This window comes from Bombina bombina, chromosome 8 (genome assembly GCF_027579735.1).
Source record: "Bombina bombina isolate aBomBom1 chromosome 8, aBomBom1.pri, whole genome shotgun sequence".
NCBI classification, from domain to species: Eukaryota; Metazoa; Chordata; class Amphibia; order Anura; family Bombinatoridae; genus Bombina; species Bombina bombina.
Genome location: NC_069506.1, coordinates 186,053,990 through 186,065,254, shown reverse-complemented (window position 1 = coordinate 186,065,254; position 11,265 = coordinate 186,053,990). Strand labels below are relative to the sequence as shown.

Sequence of the window (11,265 nt, the reverse complement as noted above, 5' to 3'; positions counted from 1 at the left end):
AAACCAATTACGAAGTTCAGTAGATACACAGAAAATCACTACCAGTGTTAACATTGAAACTCCTAAAGTATTATGTGATAATCTGAAGAACAAACAAACTAACAAACTTATCATTACTGCATAAATTAAATAAAATAAAGGGGCACCAATTTATCCAAGTTATTTTAACTATCTGGGTAAGGGTGACCTAATGCAGGAAAATACAGATGAGGGTTTGAAATCTAACTATGTCATGTGTTTCATGGGTAATATGCAGTTCATCATTTTTTTCTCTTTGATTTAAAGTGGAGCTTCTGCTTCCATACACTCTGAAACATAATACAGAAAATTATATGAGAATAGTTATTCAAGACATTATACAGATTATCATTTGAATTCTAAATTCTAAATATTTTAAATGCACAGTCGGTGAACAACACTAATTAGTCCTAGATAATGTTCCTGGAAGGGAGGGTAAAATTTAGGTTATTCTAGTGTGAACAAGTATCCACTAGCAAAATAATGGTATTGCATCAATAGCAATTGTTGTCTAGATAACCTTGCTAATGAGGTTTACCGGGAACAGGGGCCAAGAAGATGGTGAGAATATGTGGGCAGTAAACTATAGTTCCACTTACGTGAAGCTAGCCCGAGATGTTGCTTACTCGGTTTTGGATGAAGAGGCATAGAGAGGTGAGCAGGACCTCGGGCTGGGAGAGAAATAAGTAACAAAGGGGAGAAAAAATTCTCACCAAAAGTTTATTAGGTCATATTCAGAATTGAGACCTTCAGGAACTCTTGTCCTGAGTTTGAAAATCCAAAATACTTCTCTCTCCCCCAGCCTTCGGTCCCTATCTTGTCCCCTCTTCAGTGGGGGGACCTTTTCTATGACGGTCCAAGAGAAGTTAGAGGTATCTTTAGCATGTATACCTGCAAAATGTTGTACCAGAGGGGTGGATAATACTCCCGCCCTAATATCTGCTAAGTGTTCTTTTATTCGGACCCTGACTTCCCTGGTCGTGAGACCCACATATTGAAGTGAACAATTCCTACAGCTAATGAGATATATCACATAGGTGGATCTACAATTTAGACATGTGTCTATTTCAAAAGCTTGGCCAGTTGTTAGTGAATTGAACTGATTTCCTGTTGTCACTTTCTCGCATGCCACGCAAGTTCGATGGTGGCAGCGGAAAGTGCCCTTACAGCTCAACCATGATGACACATTTTGGCCTTGTGTTTTCAATCTAGTAGGTGCTATTAGGTTGCCTATGGTTTTATTCTTCTTATAGGATACTCTCAAGCCTCTCTCTACTACCTCCTTCAATCTGTCATCAGCAGACAGCATGCAGAAGTTTCTCTTGATGATTTGACAAATATCATCATATTGTTTAGAGTATTCTGTTAGGAAAATGATCTTGTCATCTGTCCTTTGTTGCGGACTCAGTCTTTCCCTCGAAGCCCTAGATGGTCCAAGGAGTTTGTCCCTAGGTATACTCTCTACAATTTTCCTAGCCTTGGAGATGACCGAATCCCTATAGCCTCTCTCCCTAAGCCTTCTCTCTAGGTCATCCGCCTGTTTATTGTAAACTGCTGCATCGCTGCAGTTTCTCTTCAGGCGGATGAACTGTCCCTTTGCAACCCCCTTGAATACTCCTTGCGGGTGACAACTTTTTGCATGTAAAAGGGAATTTCCCGAGATTGGCTTCCGATAGGTTTCTGAGGCTATTGTCTGTCCTGGCTCACCTACCAATGTTACATCTAGAAAGTTGATACTCCTACTTTGTACTTCATGGGTAAAGTGGATTCCCATGGCGTCATCATCAAGGCTGTCCAAAAAGATCTGTAGGTCAGACCTATTGCCCCTCCATATGAACAAGAGGTCATCTATAAAACGGCCATACCAAATAATACATCCTTTGTGGGGATTGCCATCTCCAAAGACGTGGGACAGCTCCCACCAACCCATGAATAGGTTGGCATATGAGGGGGCAAACTTTGCCCCCATCGCTGTCCCACGCCTTTGGAGAAAGAAATCCCCTCCAAATTCAAAATAATTGTGGCTCAATAAAAAATGTGTTACCTCTACTACATAGTCCACAAAGGCAGAGTCTGACCCCCAGTATCTTTCCATAAAGAAGCGTATGGCCTCCAATCCCCTCTCATGTGGAATGGAGGTATAGAGTGACCTTACGTCAGCTGTTACCCATAAGAAATCTTCAGCCCACTTCACACGTGAGAGGAGATTGAGGACATGCTTAGTGTCTGAAAGGAAGCTCCAGAGTGAGCTCACCATTGGTTGTAGCACCTGATCAAGCCACTCTGACAGATGCTCCAGGAGGGAGCCAATTCCACTTACAATTGGCCTCCCCTGCACATTCTGGACAGACTTGTGTACTTTGGGCAAGTGATTGAAGGTAGGTATTGCTGGGTTGGACACCAACAGGTAATCCCTTGTATTGTCATCAATAATGCCCATCTCTACTCCATTATCGACAAGGGAGGCCAACTGCCGCCGATAGAGCCTTGTAGGGTCACCTGCCAGAGTGGCATAATCATCCTGATTCCTCAGTTGTCTATAAGCCTCATCCTTAAACTCCTCTATACCAAGTACTACTATAGTACCCCCCTTATCCGCGGCCCTCACCACAATATTAGCATTGTTAGCCAAGCTATCCAGCGCTTTCTTGTGGTTAACAGAAATGTTCGGTTTTTGGCCTCTTGTGGAGCTATAATATAACCTGGTGAGGTCTTGCTCTACCCTTTGCTGGAATTTCTCAAGAATTGATCCCCTGTTATGTAGGGGATAAAAAGTTGACTTACATTTAAAGGATGGTGCTCGAATAGACATCCCAGTGGTGTGATCACCCCCTGTTGCCCCCAATGTTTCCAGGGCTCTAATATCACAATACTCCTGGAACTCAAGGTCCCCTCCATCCCCATCCCCCCTGATTTCAGGAGGCCTAAATGTAGGAATGGATTCGGGACTCTCACAATCTCCAGCCTGTTGGGAGTGGTAGAACTTTTTTAATGTTAACTTCCTTATTAACTTGTTCACATCAAGCAAAGTTCTAAATAGATCAAAGTCCACGTCTGGTGTGAATGATAGTCCCAGACTGAGTACCTCTAATTCGTACTTGTTTAGTACCTGGTCTGACAGATTCAGAACATTCTGTAGTTGCCCCTTCGTCGGCCCTTCCTCTGGGGGTATCTCCTCTGCTCTTTGAACTGGACGCTTGGTTCCATTCTTTCTCCTCCCCCCCCGTCTGGTGTTCTTTGGGGGGCCCGAAAAACCTGTTCCAATTGGGCATTTTCCGTCTCTCTGGTATCCCTTGAGGTTGCTCCTACACATTCTTGTTCTTCTCTGTAGTGTGAATGTGACTGGACTGTATGGGTCTTGAGTATAGGTGGTGGGAGCGCCGTTGCTATTGTGCTCTCTTTGGGTCTTGTTACCTGTTCCCTTGGTGGTAGCTCTTCCCCACCAGATCCAGAACCCTCGTCATATGACTCCCCCTCACTCTCATAGAAATTGACCCTTCTTCCTCTGTTTCGCCTTTGCTTATTCCTTCCCCTCTGTTGGTTTGGAAAGTAAGAATTTTTATTATGGTCCTTTTTCAAAAGGTACCTATCCCTCTTGTTCCAAATATATACCCGGTTCAAATCATAATCTGATTGATCACGCAGGTATTTATTGTGTTTCACTTCTAGAAGTAAGGTTTTAGCCTCCGCTATCACTTGTTGTAGTGTCGTATCAAACTTAATATAGCTTGCCTCCTTGCTTCTGTTATTGAGTTCCCTTTGGATTTCCTTTATTTTGGTTGCTAGTTCATCCAATGATTTCCTCTTGAACTCACATATTAAGTCCATTAATTTGAGTGAGCAAGTGGTCAAATGGCCATTCCAGAGCTCAATAAATACCTTATCATCCGTTACGAATGTGGGGAACTTGTTCAGACGTAACCCCCTAGGTATAATACCCAGTTTGATGTTTTCATTATAGCTGAACCAGTGCACAGGTGAAGTAATCAGCTGATCAGTAACCAACCTGCTCCCATCCATCAGCTGATTATTTCACCTGTGCTCTAGTTCAGTTATAATGAAAACCAGGACTGTTGGGGGGACTTAAAGACCGCGGTTGGGAAACACTGGTTTAGGGGTTAATAGTGTTAATAGGTAGTTTGCAATGTGTGGGGTTGGCGGTTTATGGGTTAATAGTGTGATTAGGTACTTTGCGTTGTGGGTGGATGGCGGATTAGGGGTTAATAACTTTATTAGGTGGATTGTGATGTGGGGGGCTGGCAGTTTACTGGTTAATACTTTTAATAGTCGATGCAATGTTGGGGGGTGGCAGATATAGGGGGTTTGACGTGTCGGGTTGCTTTTTTTAGGACGGGTTAGATTTTTATGTGGTATTTTTTTTTTTTTTACTTATGCACCAGCAGTTCATATACGGCAATAAGTCACTGGTGACTGCAGAAATGTGTATTTCCACTTATTTCTTTACCTCGCCAGTTTATCTGACTAATGGCCATATATGATCTGCCGGCGCCGTATATGTGATTCACCCGATGTGCGAGGTGAACTTACGGGCAGCATAGGTTTCAGCAGTTGCGCTGAAACCTGCGCCGCATATGTAATCTCGCCCCTTATGGTCGATTCCAATCAATTGGCCACTTAATTTTATCAGGTTTTTGGCTGCAAAGGGGCACTTTTTCTTTTCGACATGATCACAAACTGGCCTTTTGACATCTTTACAAGTATTCCAAGACAATTTGGAATGATTCTATTATGTTACAAATGTGCAATACACTCTGAAATGGCCCAAGGCAACATTTTAGAGTTGTTTTTGCATACATGATCTAGATTCATTAAAGCTGTATTCATTGCTATTGTATAGTCCGTCTGCAGTGGGCAGGACAAAAATTTAAATATTATTTAATACGTTATATCGTACAGCTAAGGTGGTCTTCAGGACCCCAACATCTAGAAATAAAGTGTAGCAATCACTTTCTGTAAATGTTTGTTTCTAATTCACACTTACATTGTTGTGATTGTCACTTTCATTACAGGAAGCTTTATAAATGGGCTTTCAAACTGGATTGCTCCCTCATGATCGAAAAGAGAATATTTATTCAAGACGGTGCAGTTTCAGGTTTTTGGAGCTACATTATTGAAATCCATTGTCTTGTATTGCTATTCTACTCTGTGTAACTCAAGTTTGGTATGTGATTGTAAGCTGTTAAATAATTGTTGTACTCACTGTGATGCTATTCTGTTTTTAAATATCTTGTCAATTGCTATGTGATGCTGAAGCCTTGTCAGTACTTGTTACAATTCCCAAATTTTCCAGTTGATTAATGGTATAAATTCAACCTCCTCCAAATTCTATTGTCTGTTTATCTCGCTCTGATCTGGCCTGAATAAAACATTCCCATTTGGCCTTTGACAATCTGTGATCCTGTCACTAACTAATTTAGTGGACCCAGCTTACTGCACTGCCCTATAAATGTAACACTTGTATATGGAAGCATAGCAAGGGGTTAGCATAGCAAAGGCAGTTAGAATTATCTTAATATGCTCACATTTCTTAAAGGGACACTCAAGTCAAAATTAAACTTTAATCATTCAGATAGAGCAGGCATTTTTAAACAACTTTCCAATTTATTTCCATTAACAAAATGTGCACAGTTGTTTTATATTTACACTTTGTGAGTCACCAGCTGCTACTGAGCATGTGCAAGAATTCACAGACTATACGTATATGCGTTTGTGATTCGCTGATGGAGGAGGAGTGGAAATACACAAAACTTTTAAATTTGTCAGAAAAAAAATTGCTACTCAGACTAAGTACTATTGCATAGTCTTTTTATTATGTATGTGTTGATTATGCAAATCTACTGTATTTACTGGTCCTTTAAGTGAACATTTTATAATCTTATGTCACTCTCCCTCATGCTTATACTAGCTGATAGTGATATCTGCCCTAGTCCTGGTCCTTCACAACTTCCTTATCTCGTCCACCCATGTATGCCTTTCCATAGACCTAGAAACCAGAACTATAGAAACCTAATTTACTTGTATATCTAAAGCCAACACCCCCTTTATTTGTGCACACTGGAACTCTTGCTTTGTTTGTAACAAGCTCACTTTCATGCATGACCTCTTCATTACCTATTCCCTCAACCTTCTGGCTCTCACAGAAACCTGACCTCAGACACAGCCTCCCCTGCTGCCTTGTCACATGGGGGTCTCCACTTCAGCCACACCCCTAGGCCTGGAAACAGACAAGGAAGTGGTGTAGGTATTTTACTTTACTCTTGCTGCACATTTTAACAAATACACCCCATTTCTTCCCTCACATTCTCTTCCTTTGGAACCCACATAGTTAGTCTATTTTCTCCTATCTCTCTACATGTTGCAGTTATATTTTGCCCCCTGGCTCTCCAACCCAATTTATTGATCATTTTGCTGCCTGGCTGCCTTATTTCCTTTTCTCAGACACCTCTGCCTTCATTGTTAGTGATTTCAACCTTCCTGTTGACAATTACACTTCTCCTGGAGCAAATAAACCTCTCCAGCCCACTTGATCTTATGGTCTGTCACAATGGACTGATTCTCCCACTCACAAAAATGGACACTCCTTGGTCTGATTTTCAGCTGTGGATGCACTATCCCACAGTTCACAAATTCCCCTTTTCTACTTTCTGACCACCACCTTCTCAGTTGCAGTACCACAGCACTCCTTACCACTTTTCCACCATATAAACCTCTGGGCTATAAACAAGTCCCTAGCACCCCAAAATAAGGACTACAGAGGGACAAGTGACACCCTCTTTTTAAAAAGAAGAGGCCTCTCTTTTAAAAGATGGGGTCACATGCCCAGGTGGCTATAAGTTGATGACCATGGCATATGGAACAGCATCAGACGGTAGGCCCTAAGTTGCTCCCCTTAATATATAGACAACCTTAAGACCCCTTATTTGAAAACAGCAACCCTGCTCTTTCAAATTAATGGTCCTGTGTCTGTCACGCAGCAATTTTTAAGAAGCCTTTATTACCCTTTCACTTTAGAAATATACCTTTAGACTTTTAATTTAAAAGAGTATGGTCCCACAATTCAAAAAAGGGGTTTCATATCCTTATAGATATGAAGTTATTGTAATAATGATAACCTGGCAGTAGCTGCTAGCCTCATTTTGTTGTATTGTTGATGTTAGGACTCATAAACCCATGTTTTCTCTGAACTAATAAACACTTTGAAGAATCGGGAGAAATGGGAGAACTTGGAGAATGTAAAAATGTGACATTTAGTGAAATTCTATTTAGGATAACTTTTAGTACAGCTATTTTATGTCTTTTGTTTTTAAATATTTTTGCTTCACTGATTGAGTTTGGACCGGGATAACAGCATGCATAAATTGTCCCACCACTCTGGAAAATCAGATTATTGTGAAAGTTATTTTCTAAAAATGCTAGATCTGCTGAAGAAAACCCCCAAAAATGAAGTATAATTTATGTGGGTCCCTCTTAGAAAAAAAAAAGTTTAAATTTATATGTAATTGACGAGGACCAAACAACTAAAAACAACTCCAGCACATAGGTGTGAAATGGTTAAGGAGTGAAGATGTTAGCAATATAAGTAGATTTTCTGACCTTTTTTATATATACTGTGTATTCAGCTATCACATTGAAGGTAACAAACCTATAAGATATCTCTCTATCAGTGAGATTTATTATATACTCTGAAATAAAGCAATATAGAGGGAATAAAACATGACTCAACAAGTTCCCATAAGGGAGAAGGGAAAAATCTGAAGCTAGCATGACTTAGCACAAATAGGAACTGTAATGACAGAATGGCGTGTAAGTCTTGCCTTGGAGGTTGTTGGAGTCAGATTTCTGCTAGAAGAATGCAATAAGTGTCTCATCTGATGTAAGTTGTTTGTAAGTGTCTGCTATATGACAAATAGCCTGTAGGTCCCAATAGCATACAAATAAATAAATATATAAATAAGTATTCTGCCGAGCTCTGCATACACATTTAATGCGCCAGCTGCCTGGGATTTGTTCCATACAGCCACATAAGCAGGTCCATCAACAAAGCACTCACCGGGAATTAAACCAATTTTCTTGAATAAATAAAGTGACATTTCAGGGATTTAACCCCATCGTCCACCATAAAAACATAAAGTGCACATACCTTAATATAGCCTTATCCTCACAACAACACCCGTGTCGCATCCAGAAGTCCCGTGGGGCGTCACCGTACCACTGCGCAGGTCTGGTAGCTGCCATGGGAACTTGAAGCAGTGTCTGTTAAAAGTTTTCTTAAAACAAATAAAGTTTTCTTAAAACAAATACAATTTTTTTAACCAAAGTTTCTTTAAAGGGAAGGTCTACTTGAAATTTGTTATTGTTTAAAAAGATAGACCATCCCTTTATTACCCATTCCCCGGTTTTGCATAACCAACACTGTTATATTAATACACTTTTTAGCTCTGTGATTACCTTGTATGTAAGCCTCTGCAGACTGCCCCCTTATCTCAGGTCTTTTCACAGACTTGCATTTTAGCCAATCAGTGTTGACCCATAAATAACTCCACGAGAGTAAGCACAATTTTTCTATATGACACACATGAACTAGCAGTGTCTAACTGTGAAAAACTGTCAAAATGCACTGAGATAAGAGGCGGCCTTCAACGGCAAAGAAATCAGTTTATGAGCCTACCTAGATTTTGTTTTTAACAAAGAATACCAAGAGAACAAAGCAAATATGATGATACAAGAAAACTGGAAAGTTGTTTAAAATCGCATGCCCTATCTAAATCATGAAAGTTTAATTTTGACCTGACTGTCATCAAGATCCTAACATAAACACAGCCTAGGTAAATACTACAGTATTATATATAACACCTCCTGCATATGTATCCTACATGTTTAATAATTACAAATCCTGTCTCATAAGAAACAGTGCCAATCTAGGTGGGTATTTAGACCCTTGAGTACCAGGGTATCAACACAAAAATCCACCGAGATTCTCGCTGTATGAGTAATTTACCCTTGTCTTCTACCCCCCCCCCCGAGGTAGAAGAGGCACATGACACGTTTACACACCCATGGACTAATAAAAAAATACTATATTTATCACCAAGTATGTAGTTTATGTGGTATACTGTCCATGTGGTTTGTTTTATGTAGGAAAAACGATAGATGACCTTTGAACTAGAATGGCTAGAATGACTTACCCAATGCTAAGAACAGCAATTAGAACAGCAATTAAAAATAGTGACTCCAACCCAGTTGCTAGGCATTTTGCTAAGGTTGACCACTCTGTCTTAGATTTAAGATATATCATCATTGATCATGTGACTCCTCTACCTGGGGGGGGGGATAATTGCTCATACAGCAAGAATCTAGGTGGCTCTTAAAGGAAGTGTAATACATAATACTGTAGTATTTACTTAGAATATGTATATGTTAGGATCTTGATGAGACTTGTACTTATGCCACGGTGTTTAAAGACACTTTGGCTAAAAAAAAACAACATTATTTGTTTTAAAAAAAAACAAACCCTATGTTTCAGATGCTGCTTCCGGTTCCTATCGCAGTGACTGGGCCTGCACAGTGGTGCGATGAAGACACCAAGGGACTTCCAGATGCAACGTGCTGGTGTGGGGATATTGCTATAAGGGATATATTTTATCATTACAGCATACTGTAGTCACATATATAATCATTAAATGGTCCAATACCTTGTGCTGTTGCTTTTGTGCAGTTTTGCCGCTATCCTGCCTGCAATTTTGGCCCCTTTCCAAACCCATTGTGAGGCTAATTTGCATTAGCCAATCATGGGGGGCAACCTGAATGCTCTCTATTATACAAACTCCTTTGAGTAGGTGTTCTTTCGAAAACTCCAATACATCAAAACCTCCAATATGACATCACTTCTGGTAAATTAAATTTTTCACTATTTGTTTTGCCTCTGTCTGGGGGTCGCACCGCCGATCCTCTGGCATCCACCCCAAGTGAACCTTGGAGAATGAGGTTTACTAGGGGGGCTTTGCCCCCCCTTGAACCCCTGCAGACGGAGGCAAAATAGATAGTGAAATAGGCTATTACAGTGCCCATCTGATTGGTCTGTATGTCCATGAGTGACAGGATGCACAACCAATCAGATGTATGGAATCACCGGAAGTGACATCATATTGGAGGTTTCAATGTATTGGAGTTTTCAACAGAACACAAGCACATACCTGCGCATGTGCTGAAAGTGCCGAATCTACCACGCATGCACATTTGGAAGAGATTGTCAACCCTGGAAATCTTTGCTGACTTCACCATTCTTGCGGTTTCTGCAGAGCTGGAGACTCAGTATCAACAGCAGTGCAGGCAGAAAAGGGAGAGATTCAGGATATTTGTCGTACATACAGGGAGTGCAGAATTATTAGGCAAGTTGTATTTTTGAGGATTAATTTTATTATTGAACAACAACCATGTTCTCAATGAACCCAAAAAACTCATTAATATCAAAGCTGAATAGTTTTGGAAGTAGTTTTTAGTTTGTTTTTAATTATAGCTATTTTAGGGGGATATCTGTGTGTGCAGGTGACTATTACTGTGCATAATTATTAGGCAACTTAACAAAAAACAAATATATACCCATTTCAATTATTTATTTTTACCAGTGAAACCAATATAACATCTCAACATTCACAAATATACATTTCTGACATTCAAAAACAAAACAAAAACAAATCAATGACCAATATAGCCACCTTTCTTTGCAAGGACACTCAAAAGCCTGCCATCCATGGATTCTGACAGTGTTTTGATCTGTTCACCATCAACATTGCGTGCAGCAGCAACCACAGCCTCCCAGACACTGTTCAGAGAGGTGTACTGTTTTCCCTCCTTGTAAATCTCACATTTGATGATGGACCACAGGTTCTCAATGGGGTTCAGATCAGGTAAACAAGGAGGCCATGTCATTAGATTTTCTTCTTTTATACCCTTTCTTGCCAGCCACGCTGTGGAGTACTTGGACGCGTGTGATGGAGCATTGTCCTGCATGAAAATCATGTTTTTCTTGAAGGATGCAGACTTCTTCCTGTACCACTGCTTGAAGAAGGTGTCTTCCAGAAACTGGCAGTAGGACTGGGAGTTGAGCTTGACTCCATCCTCAACCTGAAAAGGCCCCACAAGCTCATCTTTGATGATACCAGTCCAAACCAGTACTCCACCTCCACCTTGCTGGCGTCTGAGTCGGACTGGAGCCAATCCAGCCAC

General features: G+C 40.6%; 1 long non-coding RNA gene across 1 annotated transcript; it reads left to right on the top strand.

Moving 5' to 3' along the window:
- Positions 1–6,127: 6,127 nt before the first annotated feature.
- On the top strand, positions 6,128–9,735 carry LOC128638089 (uncharacterized). The gene is made up of 2 exons (XR_008399044.1): positions 6,128–6,276; positions 9,563–9,735. It is a non-coding gene; the product is annotated as an uncharacterized LOC128638089 (long non-coding RNA).
- The last annotated feature ends 1,530 nt before the right edge of the window (positions 9,736–11,265 follow it).